The sequence below is a fragment of the Symphalangus syndactylus genome, chromosome 14, assembly GCF_028878055.3.
Source record: "Symphalangus syndactylus isolate Jambi chromosome 14, NHGRI_mSymSyn1-v2.1_pri, whole genome shotgun sequence".
NCBI lineage: Eukaryota > Metazoa > Chordata > Mammalia > Primates > Hylobatidae > Symphalangus > Symphalangus syndactylus.
Window position 1 is genome coordinate 58366472 of NC_072436.2, and position 14365 is coordinate 58380836.

Consider the following 14365-nt stretch of genomic DNA (forward strand, 5'->3'; position numbering starts at 1 on the left):
TCCCCTAGAGGCCCCTTTGCACTCGGAATGTCCACTTGCAGTTTCTTCAGAAAGAGTGCTTCAAAACTGCTGAATCAAAATTAAGGTTCAACTCTGTTAGTTGAATGCACAGAACAGTAAGAAGTTTCACGGAATCCGTCTGTGTAGTATTTATTGGAAAATATTCGTTTTTCCACCATAGGCCCCACTGGGCTCCGAATGTCCACTTGCAGTTTCTACAGAAATAGTGTTTCAGAACTGCTGAATCAAAAGTAATGTTCACTTCTCTTGGTTGAATGCGCCTAAGAGATAGAAGTTTCACAGAATATTTCCGTGCAGTTTTTATTTGAGATAGTCCTTTTTCCACAATAGGTCCCTTATCGCTCCGAATGTCCACTTGCAGTTTCTACTGAAAGAGTGTTTCAGAACTGTTCAATCAAAAGTAAGTTTGAACTCTGTCAATTGAATGCACGGAACAGAAAGAAGTTTCGCAGAATGCTTCTGTGTAGTTTGTATTTGAAGATATTCTTTTTGCCACTAAAGGCCCCTAAACGCTCAGAATGTCCACCTGCAGTTTCTACAGAAAGAGTGTTTCAGAAATGCTCTATCAAAGGAAGGTTCAACTCTGTTAGTTGAATGCGCAGAACAGAAAGAATCCTCACAGAATGCTTCTGTGTAGTTTTTATTTGAAGATATTTCTTTTTCCACTCTAGGCCCCTTAGTGCTCTCAATGCCCACTTGCAGTTTCTACAGAAAGAGTGTTTCAGAACTGCTGAATCAAAAGTATGTTTCAACTCTGTTAGTTGAATGCACAGAACAGAAAGAAGTTTCACAGAATGTTTCTGTGCAGTTTTTATTTGAAGATACTCTTTTTTCCACTATACGCCCCTTTGTGCTCCGATTGTCCACTTGCAGTTTCTACAGAAAGGGTGTTTCCGACCTGCTCAATAAAAAGTAAGTTTCAACTCTGTTAGTTGAATGCACAGAACAGAAACAAGTGTAGCAGAATGGTTCTCTGTAGTTTTTAATTGAAGGTATTCCTTTTTCCCCTAGAGGCCCCTTTGCACTCGGAACGTCCACTTGCAGTTTCTGCAGAAAGAGTGCTTCAAAACTGCTGAATCAAAATTAAGGTTCAAATCTGTTAGTTGAATGCACAGAACAGAAAGAAGTTTCACAGAATCCGTCTGTGTAGTTTTTATTAGAAGATATACGTTTTTCCACTATAGGCCCCTCTGGGCCCCGAATGTCCACTTGCAGTTTCTACAGAAAGAGTGTTTAAGAACTGCTCAATCGAAGGTAAGTTTCCACTCTGTTAGTTGAATCCATTGAACAGAAGGAAGTCTCGCAGAATGCTTCTGTGTAGTTTTTAATGGAAGATACTCCTTTTTCCAAGGTAGGCCCCTTAGCGATCGGAATATCCACTTGCAGTTTCCGCAGAAAGAGTGTTTCAGAACTTGTCAATCAAAAGTAATGTTAAATTCTGTTAGTTGAATACACAGAAGAGAAAGAAGTTTCGCAGAATGCTTCTGTGTAGTTTTTATTTGAAGATATTCCTATTTCCACATTAGGTCCCTCACCGCTTTGAATTTCCGCTTTCAATTTGTACAGAAATAGTTTTGCAGATCTGCTGAATCAAAAGTAAGGTTCATTTCTGTTGGTTGAATGCGCCTAAGAGAAAGAAGTTTCACAGAATATTTCCGTGTAGTTTTCATTTGAAGACAGTCCTTTTTCCACAATAGGCCTCTTATCGCTCCGAATGTCCACTTGCAGTTTCTACTGAGTGTTTCAGAACTGTTCAATCAAAAGTAAGGTTGAACTCTGTCAATTGAATGCACGGAACAGAAAGAAGTTTCGCAGAATGCTTCTGTGTAGTTTGTATTTGAAGATATACTTTTTGCCACTAAAGGCCCCTAAGCGCTCAGAATGTCCACTTGCAGCTACTGCAGAGAGAGTGTTTCAGAACTGCTCAATTAAAAGTAAGCTTCAACTCTGTTAACCGAATGTACAGAGCACAAAGAAATTTCACAGAATGCTTCTGTGTAGTTTTTATTTGAAGATATTTCTTCTTCCACTATAGGCCCCTTAGTGCTCCGAATATCCACTTCCAGTTTCTACAGAGAGAGTGTTTCAGAACTGCTGAATCAAAAGTAAGGTTCAACTCTGTTAGTTGAATGCACAGAACAGAAAGAAGTCTCACAGAATGCTTCTGTGTAGTTTTTATTTGAAGTTATTCCTTTTTCCACTATAGGCCCCTTAGCGCTCCGGATATCCCACTTGCAATTTCTACAGAAAGAGTGTTTCAGAAGTGTTCAATCAAAAGTAAGGTTGAACTCTGTGAGGTCAATGCACAGAACAGAAAGAAGTTTCGCAGAATGCTTCTGTGTAGTTCTTATTTGATGATATTCCTTTTTCCACTAAAGGCCCCTTAGCGCTCAGAATGTCCACTTGCAGCTACTGCAGAGAGAGTGTTTCAGAACTGCTCAATTAAAAGTAAGCTTCAACACTGTTAACCGAATGTACAGAGCACAAAGAAGTTTCACAGAATGCTTCTGTGTAGTTTTTATTTGAAGATATTTCTTCTTCCACTGTAGGCCCCTTAGTGCTCCGAATATCCACTTCCAGTTTCTACAGAGAGAGTGTTTCAGAACTGCTGAATCAAAAGTAAGGTTCAACTCTGTTAGTTGAATGCACAGAACAGAAAGAAATTTCACAGAATGCTTCTGTGTAGTTTTTATTTGAAGTTATTCCTTTTTCCACTATAGGCCCCTTAGCGCTCCGAATGTCCACTTGCACTTTCTACAGAAAGAGTGTTTCAGATGTGCACAATCCAAAGTAAGGTTCAACTCTGTTAGTTGAATGCAAAGAAGAGAAAGAAGTTTCACAGAATGCTTCTGTGTTGTTTTTATTTGAAGATATTCCTTTTTCCACTTAAGGATCCTAAGCCCTCCAAATGTCCACTTGCAGTTTCTACAGAAAGAGTGTTTCAGAACTGCTCAATGCAAAGTAAAGTTCAACTCTTTTAGCTGAATGCACAGAAAAGAAAGAAGTTTCACAGGATGTTTCTGTGTAGCTTTTATTTGAAGATAGTCCTGTTTCCACTATAGGCCCCTTATCGCTCCGATTGTCCACTTGCAATTTCTACAGAAAGTGTGCTTCAGAACTGCTCATTAAAAAGTAAGGTTCAACTCTGTTAGTTGAATGCACAGAACAGAAAGAAGTTTCGCAGAATGCTTCTCTGTAGTTTTTATTTGAAGATATTCCTTTTTCCACATTAGGTCCCTCAGCGCTTCGAACTTCCGCTTTCAATTTGTACAGAAATAGTTTTGCAGATCTGCTGAACCAAAAGGAAGGTTCACTTCTGTTGGTTGAATGCGCCTAAGAGAAAGAAGTTTCACAGAATGTTTCCGTGTAGTTTTTAGTTGAAGATAGTCCTTTTTCCACAATAGACCCCTTATCGCTCTGAATGTCCACTTGCAGTTTCTACTGAAAGAGGGTTTCAGAACTGTTCAATCAAAAGTAAGGTTGAACTCTGTCAATTGAATGCACGGAACAGAAAGATGTTTCGCAGAATGCTTCTGTGTAGTTTCTATTTGAAGATATTCTTTTTGCCACTAAAGGCCCCTAAGCGCTCAGAATGTCCACCTGCAATTTCTACAGAAAGAGTGTTTCAGAAATGCTCAAAGGAAGGTTCCACTCTGTTAATTGAATGCGCAGAACAGAAAGAATCCTCACAGAATGCTTCTGTGTAGTTTTTATTTGAAGATATTTCATTTTCCACTATACGCCCCTTAATGCTCTGAATGCCCACTTGCAGTTTCTACAGAAAGAGTGTTTCAGAACTGCTGAATCAAAAGTAAGTTTCAACTCTGTTAGTAGAATGCACAGAACAGAAAGGAGTTTCAGAGAATGCTTCTGTGTAGTTTTTATTTGAAGTTATTCCTTTTTCCACTATAGGCCCCTTAGCGCTCCGAATGTCCACTTGCAGTTTCTACAGAAAGAGTGTTTCAGAAGTGTTCAATCAAAAGTAATGTTGAACTCTGTGAGGTCAATGCACAGAACAGAAAGAAGTTTCGCAGAATGCTTCTGTGTAGTTCTTACTTGAAGATATTCCTTTTTCCACTAAAGGCCCCTTAGCGCTCAGAATGTCCACTTGCAGCTACTGCAGAGAGAGTGTTTCAGAGCTGCTCAATTACAAGTAAGCTTCAACTCTGTTAACCGAATGTTCAGAGCCCAAAGAAGTTTCACACAATGCTTCTGTGTAGTTTTTATTTGAAGATATTTCTTCTTCCACTATAGGCCCCTTAGTGCTCTGAATATCCACTTCCAGTTTCTACAGAGAGAGTGTTTCAGAACTGCTGAATCAAAAGTAAGCTTCAACTGTGTTAGTTGAATGCACAGAAGAGAAAGAAATTTCACAGAATGCTTCTGTGTAGTTTTTATTTGAAGTTATTCCTTTTTCCACTATAGGCCCCTTAGCGCTCCGAATGTCCACTTGCACTTTCTACAGAAAGAGTGTTTCAGATGTGCACAATCCAAAGTAAGCTTCAAGTCTGCTAGTTGAAAGCGCAGAACAGAGAGAAGTTTCACAGAATACTTCTGTGTAGTTTTTATTGGAAGATATTCCTTTTTCCAATGTAGGCCCCTTAGCGATCGGAATGTCCTCTTGCAGTTTCCGCAGAAGCAGTGTTTTAGAACTGCTCAATCAAAAGTAAGGCTCAACTCTGTTAGTTGAATGCAAAGAAGAGAAAGAAGTTTCACTGAATGCTTCTGTGTTGTTTTTATTTGAAGATATTCCTTTTTCAACTAAAGGATCCTAAGCCCTCCAAATGTCCACTTGCAGTTTCTACAGAAAGAGTGTTTCAGAACTGCTCAATGCAAAGTACAGTTCAACTCTTTTAGTTGAATGCACAGAACAGAAAGAAGTTTCACAGAATGCTTCTGTGTAGCTTTTATTTGAAGATACTCCTCTTTCCACTATAGGCCCTTTAGCGCTCCGATTGTCCACATGTAATTTCTACAGAAAGTTTGCTTCAGAACTGCTCACTAAAAAGTAAGGTTCAACTCTGTTAGTTGAATGCACAGAACAGAAAGAAGTTTCGCAGAATGCTTCTCTGTAGTTTTTATTTGAAGATATTCCTTTTTCCAATAGAGGACCCTTGGCGCTCCAATTGTTCACTTGCAGTTTCCCCAGAAGGAGTGTTTCAGAACTTCTCAATCAAAAGTAATGTTAAATTCTGTTAGTTGAATGCACAGAACAGGAAGAAGTTTCGCAGAATGCTTCTCTGTAGTTTTTATTTGAAGATATTCCCTTTTCCACATTAGGTCCCTGAGCGCTCCGAATTTCCGCTTTCAATTTTTACAGAAATAGTGTTTCAGAAAGTTGAACTCTGTCAATTGAATGCACGGAACAGAAAGAAGTTTCGCAGAATGCTTCTGTGTAGTTTGTATTTGAAGATATTCTTTTTGCCACTAAAGGCCCCTAAGCGCTCAGAATGTCCACCGGCAGTTTCTACAGAAAGAGTGTTTCTGAAATGCTCAATCAAAGGAAGGTTCAACTCTGTTAGTTGAATGCGCAGAACAGAAAGAATCCTCACAGAAGGTTCTGTGTAGTTTTTATTTGAAGATATTTCTTTTTCCACTATAGGCCCCTTAGTGCTCTAAATGTCCACTTGCAGTTTCTACAGAAAGAGTGTTTCAGAACTGCTGAATCAAAAGTAAGGTTCAACCCTGTTAGTTGAATGCACAGAACAGAAACAAGTTTTGCAGAATTGTTCTCTGTGGTTTCTAATTGAAGGTATTCCTTTTTCCCCTAGAGGCCCCTTTGCACTCGGAATGTCCACTTGCAGTTTCTTCAGAAAGAGTGCTTCAAAACTGCTGAATCAAAATTAAGGTTCAACTCTGTTAGTTGAATGCACAGAACAGTAAGAAGTTTCACGGAATCCGTCTGTGTAGTATTTATTGGAAAATATTCGTTTTTCCACCATAGGCCCCACTGGGCTCCGAATGTCCACTTGCAGTTTCTACAGAAATAGTGTTTCAGAACTGCTGAATCAAAAGTAATGTTCACTTCTCTTGGTTGAATGCGCCTAAGAGATAGAAGTTTCACAGAATATTTCCGTGCAGTTTTTATTTGAGATAGTCCTTTTTCCACAATAGGTCCCTTATCGCTCCGAATGTCCACTTGCAGTTTCTACTGAAAGAGTGTTTCAGAACTGTTCAATCAAAAGTAAGTTTGAACTCTGTCAATTGAATGCACGGAACAGAAAGAAGTTTCGCAGAATGCTTCTGTGTAGTTTGTATTTGAAGATATTCTTTTTGCCACTAAAGGCCCCTAAACGCTCAGAATGTCCACCTGCAGTTTCTACAGAAAGAGTGTTTCAGAAATGCTCTATCAAAGGAAGGTTCAACTCTGTTAGTTGAATGCGCAGAACAGAAAGAATCCTCACAGAATGCTTCTGTGTAGTTTTTATTTGAAGATATTTCTTTTTCCACTCTAGGCCCCTTAGTGCTCTCAATGTCCACTTGCAGTTTCTACAGAAAGAGTGTTTCAGAACTGCTGAATCAAAAGTATGTTTCAACTCTGTTAGTTGAATGCACAGAACAGAAAGAAGTTTCACAGAATGTTTCTGTGCAGTTTTTATTTGAAGATACTCTTTTTTCCACTATACGCCCCTTTGTGCTCCGATTGTCCACTTGCAGTTTCTACAGAAAGGGTGTTTCCGACCTGCTCAATAAAAAGTAAGTTTCAACTCTGTTAGTTGAATGCACAGAACAGAAACAAGTGTAGCAGAATGGTTCTCTGTAGTTTTTAATTGAAGGTATTCCTTTTTCCCCTAGAGGCCCCTTTGCACTCGGAACGTCCACTTGCAGTTTCTGCAGAAAGAGTGCTTCAAAACTGCTGAATCAAAATTAAGGTTCAAATCTGTTAGTTGAATGCACAGAACAGAAAGAAGTTTCACAGAATCCGTCTGTGTAGTTTTTATTAGAAGATATACGTTTTTCCACTATAGGCCCCTCTGGGCCCCGAATGTCCACTTGCAGTTTCTACAGAAAGAGTGTTTAAGAACTGCTCAATCGAAGGTAAGTTTCCACTCTGTTAGTTGAATCCATTGAACAGAAGGAAGTCTCGCAGAATGCTTCTGTGTAGTTTTTAATGGAAGATACTCCTTTTTCCAAGGTAGGCCCCTTAGCGATCGGAATATCCACTTGCAGTTTCCGCAGAAAGAGTGTTTCAGAACTTGTCAATCAAAAGTAATGTTAAATTCTGTTAGTTGAATACACAGAAGAGAAAGAAGTTTCGCAGAATGCTTCTGTGTAGTTTTTATTTGAAGATATTCCTATTTCCACATTAGGTCCCTCACCGCTTTGAATTTCCGCTTTCAATTTGTACAGAAATAGTTTTGCAGATCTGCTGAATCAAAAGTGAGGTTCATTTCTGTTGGTTGAATGCGCCTAAGAGAAAGAAGTTTCACAGAATATTTCCGTGTAGTTTTCATTTGAAGACAGTCCTTTTTCCACAATAGGCCTCTTATCGCTCCGAATGTCCACTTGCAGTTTCTACTGAGTGTTTCAGAACTGTTCAATCAAAAGTAAGGTTGAACTCTGTCAATTGAATGCACGGAACAGAAAGAACTTTCGCAGAATGCTTCTGTGTAGTTTGTATTTGAAGATATACTTTTTGCCACTAAAGGCCCCTAAGCGCTCAGAATGTCCACTTGCAGCTACTGCAGAGAGAGTGTTTCAGAACTGCTCAATTAAAAGTAAGCTTCAACTCTGTTAACCGAATGTACAGAGCACAAAGAAATTTCACAGAATGCTTCTGTGTAGTTTTTATTTGAAGATATTTCTTCTTCCACTATAGGCCCCTTAGTGCTCCGAATATCCACTTCCAGTTTCTACAGAGAGAGTGTTTCAGAACTGCTGAATCAAAAGTAAGGTTCAACTCTGTTAGTTGAATGCACAGAACAGAAAGAAGTCTCACAGAATGCTTCTGTGTAGTTTTTATTTGAAGTTATTCCTTTTTCCACTATAGGCCCCTTAGCGCTCCGGATATCCCACTTGCAATTTCTACAGAAAGAGTGTTTCAGAAGTGTTCAATCAAAAGTAAGGTTGAACTCTGTGAGGTCAATGCACAGAACAGAAAGAAGTTTCGCAGAATGCTTCTGTGTAGTTCTTATTTGATGATATTCCTTTTTCCACTAAAGGCCCCTTAGCGCTCAGAATGTCCACTTGCAGCTACTGCAGAGAGAGTGTTTCAGAACTGCTCAATTAAAAGTAGGCTTCAACACTGTTAACCGAATGTACAGAGCACAAAGAAGTTTCACAGAATGCTTCTGTGTAGTTTTTATTTGAAGATATTTCTTCTTCCACTGTAGGCCCCTTAGTGCTCCGAATATCCACTTCCAGTTTCTACAGAGAGAGTGTTTCAGAACTGCTGAATCAAAAGTAAGGTTCAACTCTGTTAGTTGAATGCACAGAACAGAAAGAAATTTCACAGAATGCTTCTGTGTAGTTTTTATTTGAAGTTATTCCTTTTTCCACTATAGGCCCCTTAGCGCTCCGAATGTCCACTTGCACTTTCTACAGAAAGAGTGTTTCAGATGTGCACAATCCAAAGTAAGGTTCAACTCTGTTAGTTGAATGCAAAGAAGAGAAAGAAGTTTCACAGAATGCTTCTGTGTTGTTTTTATTTGAAGATATTCCTTTTTCCACTTAAGGATCCTAAGCCCTCCAAATGTCCACTTGCATTTTCTACAGAAAGAGTGTTTCAGAACTGCTCAATGCAAAGTAAAGTTCAACTCTTTTAGCTGAATGCACAGAAAAGAAAGAAGTTTCACAGGATGTTTCTGTGTAGCTTTTATTTGAAGATAGTCCTCTTTCCACTATAGGCCCTTTATCGCTCCGATTGTCCACTTGCAATTTCTACAGAAAGTGTGCTTCAGAACTGCTCATTAAAAAGTAAGGTTCAACTCTGTTAGTTGAATGCACAGAACAGAAAGAAGTTTCGCAGAATGCTTCTCTGTAGTTTTTATTTGAAGATATTCCTTTTTCCACATTAGGTCCCTCAGCGCTTCGAACTTCCGCTTTCAATTTGTACAGAAATAGTTTTGCAGATCTGCTGAACCAAAAGGAAGGTTCACTTCTGTTGGTTGAATGCGCCTAAGAGAAAGAAGTTTCACAGAATGTTTCCGTGTAGTTTGTAGTTGAAGATAGTCCTTTTTCCACAATAGACCCCTTATCGCTCTGAATGTCCACTTGCAGTTTCTACTGAAAGAGTGTTTCAGAACTGTTCAATCAAAAGTAAGGTTGAACTCTGTCAATTGAATGCACGGAACAGAAAGAGGTTTCGCAGAATGCTTCTGTGTAGTTTCTATTTGAAGATATTCTTTTTGCCACTAAAGGCCCCTAAGCGCTCAGAATGTCCACCTGCAGTTTCTACAGAAAGAGTGTTTCAGAAATGCTCAAAGGAAGGTTCCACTCTGTTAATTGAATGCGCAGAACAGAAAGAATCCTCACAGAATGCTTCTGTGTAGTTTTTATTTGAAGATATTTCATTTTCCACTATACGCCCCTTAATGCTCTGAATGCCCACTTGCAGTTTCTACAGAAAGAGTGTTTCAGAACTGCTGAATCAAAAGTAAGTTTCAACTCTGTTAGTAGAATGCACAGAACAGAAAGCAGTTTCAGAGAATGCTTCTGTGTAGTTTTTATTTGAAGTTATTCCTTTTTCCACTATAGGCCCCTTAGCGCTCCGAATGTCCACTTGCAGTTTCTACAGAAAGAGTGTTTCAGAAGTGTTCAATCAAAAGTAATGTTGAACTCTGTGAGGTCAATGCACAGAACAGAAAGAAGTTTCGCAGAATGCTTCTGTGTAGTTCTTACTTGAAGATATTCCTTTTTCCACTAAAGGCCCCTTAGCGCTCAGAATGTCCACTTGCAGCTACTGCAGAGAGAGTGTTTCAGAGCTGCTCAATTACAAGTAAGCTTCAACTCTGTTAACCGAATGTTCAGAGCCCAAAGAAGTTTCACACAATGCTTCTGTGTAGTTTTTATTTGAAGATATTTCTTCTTCCACTATAGGCCCCTTAGTGCTCTGAATATCCACTTCCAGTTTCTACAGAGAGAGTGTTTCAGAACTGCTGAATCAAAAGTAAGCTTCAACTGTGTTAGTTGAATGCACAGAACAGAAAGAAATTTCACAGAATGCTTCTGTGTAGTTTTTATTTGAAGTTATTCCTTTTTCCACTATAGGCCCCTTAGCGCTCCGAATGTCCACTTGCACTTTCTACAGAAAGAGTGTTTCAGATGTGCACAATCCAAAGTAAGCTTCAAGTCTGCTAGTTGAAAGCGCAGAACAGAGAGAAGTTTCACAGAATACTTCTGTGTAGTTTTTATTGGAAGATATTCCTTTTTCCAATGTAGGCCCCTTAGCGATCGGAATGTCCACTTGCAGTTTCCGCAGAAGCAGTGTTTTAGAACTGCTGAATCAAAAGTAAGGCTCAACTCTGTTAGTTGAATGCAAAGAAGAGAAAGAAGTTTCACTGAATGCTTCTGTGTTGTTTTTATTTGAAGATATTCCTTTTTCAACTAAAGGATCCTAAGCCCTCCAAATGTCCACTTGCAGTTTCTACAGAAAGAGTGTTTCAGAACTGCTCAATGCAAAGTACAGTTCAACTCTTTTAGTTGAATGCACAGAACAGAAAGAAGTTTCACAGAATGCTTCTGTGTAGCTTTTATTTGAAGATACTCCTCTTTCCACTATAGGCCCTTTAGCGCTCCGATTGTCCACATGTAATTTCTACAGAAAGTTTGCTTCAGAACTGCTCACTAAAAAGTAAGGTTCAACTCTGTTAGTTGAATGCACAGAACAGAAAGAAGTTTCGCAGAATGCTTCTCTGTAGTTTTTATTTGAAGATATTCCTTTTTCCAATAGAGGACCCTTGGCGCTCCAATTGTTCACTTGCAGTTTCCCCAGAAGGAGTGTTTCAGAACTTCTCAATCAAAAGTAATGTCAAATTCTGTTAGTTGAATGCACAGAACAGAAAGAAGTTTCGCAGAATGCTTCTGTGTAGTTTTTATTTGAAGTTATTCCTTTTTCCACTATAGGCCCCTTAGCGCTCCGAATGTCCACTTGCACTTTCTACAGAAAGAGTGTTTCAGATGTGCACAATCCAAAGTAAGGTTCAACTCTGTTAGTTGAATGCAAAGAAGAGAAAGAAGTTTCACAGAATGCTTCTGTGTTGTTTTTATTTGAAGATATTCCTTTTTCCACTTAAGGATCCTAAGCCCTCCAAATGTCCACTTGCAGTTTCTACAGAAAGAGTGTTTCAGAAGTGTTCAATCAAAAGTAATGTTGAACTCTGTGAGGTCAATGCACAGAACAGAAAGAAGTTTCGCAGAATGCTTCTCTGTAGTTTTTATTTGAAGATATTCCTTTTTCCAATAGAGGACCCTTGGCGCTCCAATTGTTCACTTGCAGTTTCCCCAGAAGGAGTGTTTCAGAACTTCTCAATCAAAAGTAATGTTAAATTCTGTTAGTTGAATGCACAGAACAGGAAGAAGTTTCGCAGAATGCTTCTGTGTAGTTTTTATTTGAAGATATTCCCTTTTCCACATTAGGTCCCTGAGCGCTCCGAATTTCTGCTTTCAATTTGTACAGAAATAGTGTTTCAGAAAGTTGAACTCTGTCAATTGAATGCACGGAACAGAAAGAAGTTTCGCAGAATGCTTCTGTGTAGTTTGTATTTGAAGATATTCTTTTTGCCACTAAAGGCCCCTAAGCGCTCAGAATGTCCACCGGCAGTTTCTACAGAAAGAGTGTTTCTGAAATGCTCAATCAAAGGAAGGTTCAACTCTGTTAGTTGAATGCGCAGAACAGAAAGAATCCTCACAGAAGGTTCTGTGTAGTTTTTATTTGAAGATATTTCTTTTTCCACTATAGGCCCCTTAGTGCTCTAAATGTCCACTTGCAGTTTCTACAGAAAGAGTGTTTCAGAACTGCTGAATCAAAAGTAAGGTTCAACCCTGTTAGTTGAATGCACAGAACAGAAACAAGTTTTGCAGAATTGTTCTCTGTGGTTTCTAATTGAAGATATTCCTTTTTCCCCTAGAGGCCCCTTTGCACTCGGAATGTCCACTTGCAGTTTCTTCAGAAAGAGTGCTTCAAAACTGCTGAATCAAAATTAAGGTTCAACTCTGTTAGTTGAATGCACAGAACAGTAAGAAGTTTCACGGAATCCGTCTGTGTAGTATTTATTGGAAAATATTCGTTTTTCCACCATAGGCCCCACTGGGCTCCGAATGTCCACTTGCAGTTTCTACAGAAATAGTGTTTCAGAACTGCTGAATCAAAAGTAATGTTCACTTCTCTTGGTTGAATGCGCCTAAGAGATAGAAGTTTCACAGAATATTTCCGTGCAGTTTTTATTTGAGATAGTCCTTTTTCCACAATAGGTCCCTTATCGCTCCGAATGTCCACTTGCAGTTTCTACTGAAAGAGTGTTTCAGAACTGTTCAATCAAAAGTAAGTTTGAACTCTGTCAATTGAATGCACGGAACAGAAAGAAGTTTCGCAGAATGCTTCTGTGTAGTTTGTATTTGAAGATATTCTTTTTGCCACTAAAGGCCCCTAAACGCTCAGAATGTCCACCTGCAGTTTCTACAGAAAGAGTGTTTCAGAAATGCTCTATCAAAGGAAGGTTCAACTCTGTTAGTTGAATGCGCAGAACAGAAAGAATCCTCACAGAATGCTTCTGTGTAGTTTTTATTTGAAGATATTTCTTTTTCCACTCTAGGCCCCTTAGTGCTCTCAATGTCCACTTGCAGTTTCTACAGAAAGAGTGTTTCAGAACTGCTGAATCAAAAGTATGTTTCAACTCTGTTAGTTGAATGCACAGAACAGAAAGAAGTTTCACAGAATGTTTCTGTGCAGTTTTTATTTGAAGATACTCTTTTTTCCACTATACGCCCCTTTGTGCTCCGATTGTCCACTTGCAGTTTCTACAGAAAGGGTGTTTCCGACCTGCTCAATAAAAAGTAAGTTTCAACTCTGTTAGTTGAATGCACAGAACAGAAACAAGTGTAGCAGAATGGTTCTCTGTAGTTTTTAATTGAAGGTATTCCTTTTTCCCCTAGAGGCCCCTTTGCACTCGGAACGTCCACTTGCAGTTTCTGCAGAAAGAGTGCTTCAAAACTGCTGAATCAAAATTAAGGTTCAAATCTGTTAGTTGAATGCACAGAACAGAAAGAAGTTTCACAGAATCCGTCTGTGTAGTTTTTATTAGAAGATATACGTTTTTCCACTATAGGCCCCTCTGGGCCCCGAATGTCCACTTGCAGTTTCTACAGAAAGAGTGTTTAAGAACTGCTCAATCGAAGGTAAGTTTCCACTCTGTTAGTTGAATCCATTGAACAGAAGGAAGTCTCGCAGAATGCTTCTGTGTAGTTTTTAATGGAAGATACTCCTTTTTCCAAGGTAGGCCCCTTAGCGATCGGAATATCCACTTGCAGTTTCCGCAGAAAGAGTGTTTCAGAACTTGTCAATCAAAAGTAATGTTAAATTCTGTTAGTTGAATACACAGAAGAGAAAGAAGTTTCGCAGAATGCTTCTGTGTAGTTTTTATTTGAAGATATTCCTATTTCCACATTAGGTCCCTCACCGCTTTGAATTTCCGCTTTCAATTTGTACAGAAATAGTTTTGCAGATCTGCTGAATCAAAAGTAAGGTTCATTTCTGTTGGTTGAATGCGCCTAAGAGAAAGAAGTTTCACAGAATATTTCCGTGTAGTTTTCATTTGAAGACAGTCCTTTTTCCACAATAGGCCTCTTATCGCTCCGAATGTCCACTTGCAGTTTCTACTGAGTGTTTCAGAACTGTTCAATCAAAAGTAAGGTTGAACTCTGTCAATTGAATGCACGGAACAGAAAGAAGTTTCGCAGAATGCTTCTGTGTAGTTTGTATTTGAAGATATACTTTTTGCCACTAAAGGCCCCTAAGCGCTCAGAATGTCCACTTGCAGCTACTGCAGAGAGAGTGTTTCAGAACTGCTCAATTAAAAGTAAGCTTCAACTCTGTTAACCGAATGTACAGAGCACAAAGAAATTTCACAGAATGCTTCTGTGTAGTTTTTATTTGAAGATATTTCTTCTTCCACTATAGGCCCCTTAGTGCTCCGAATATCCACTTCCAGTTTCTACAGAGAGAGTGTTTCAGAACTGCTGAATCAAAAGTAAGGTTCAACTCTGTTAGTTGAATGCACAGAACAGAAAGAAGTCTCACAGAATGCTTCTGTGTAGTTTTTATTTGAAGTTATTCCTTTTTCCACTATAGGCCCCTTAGCGCTCCGGATATCCCACTTGCAATTTCTACAGAAAGAGTGTTTCAGAA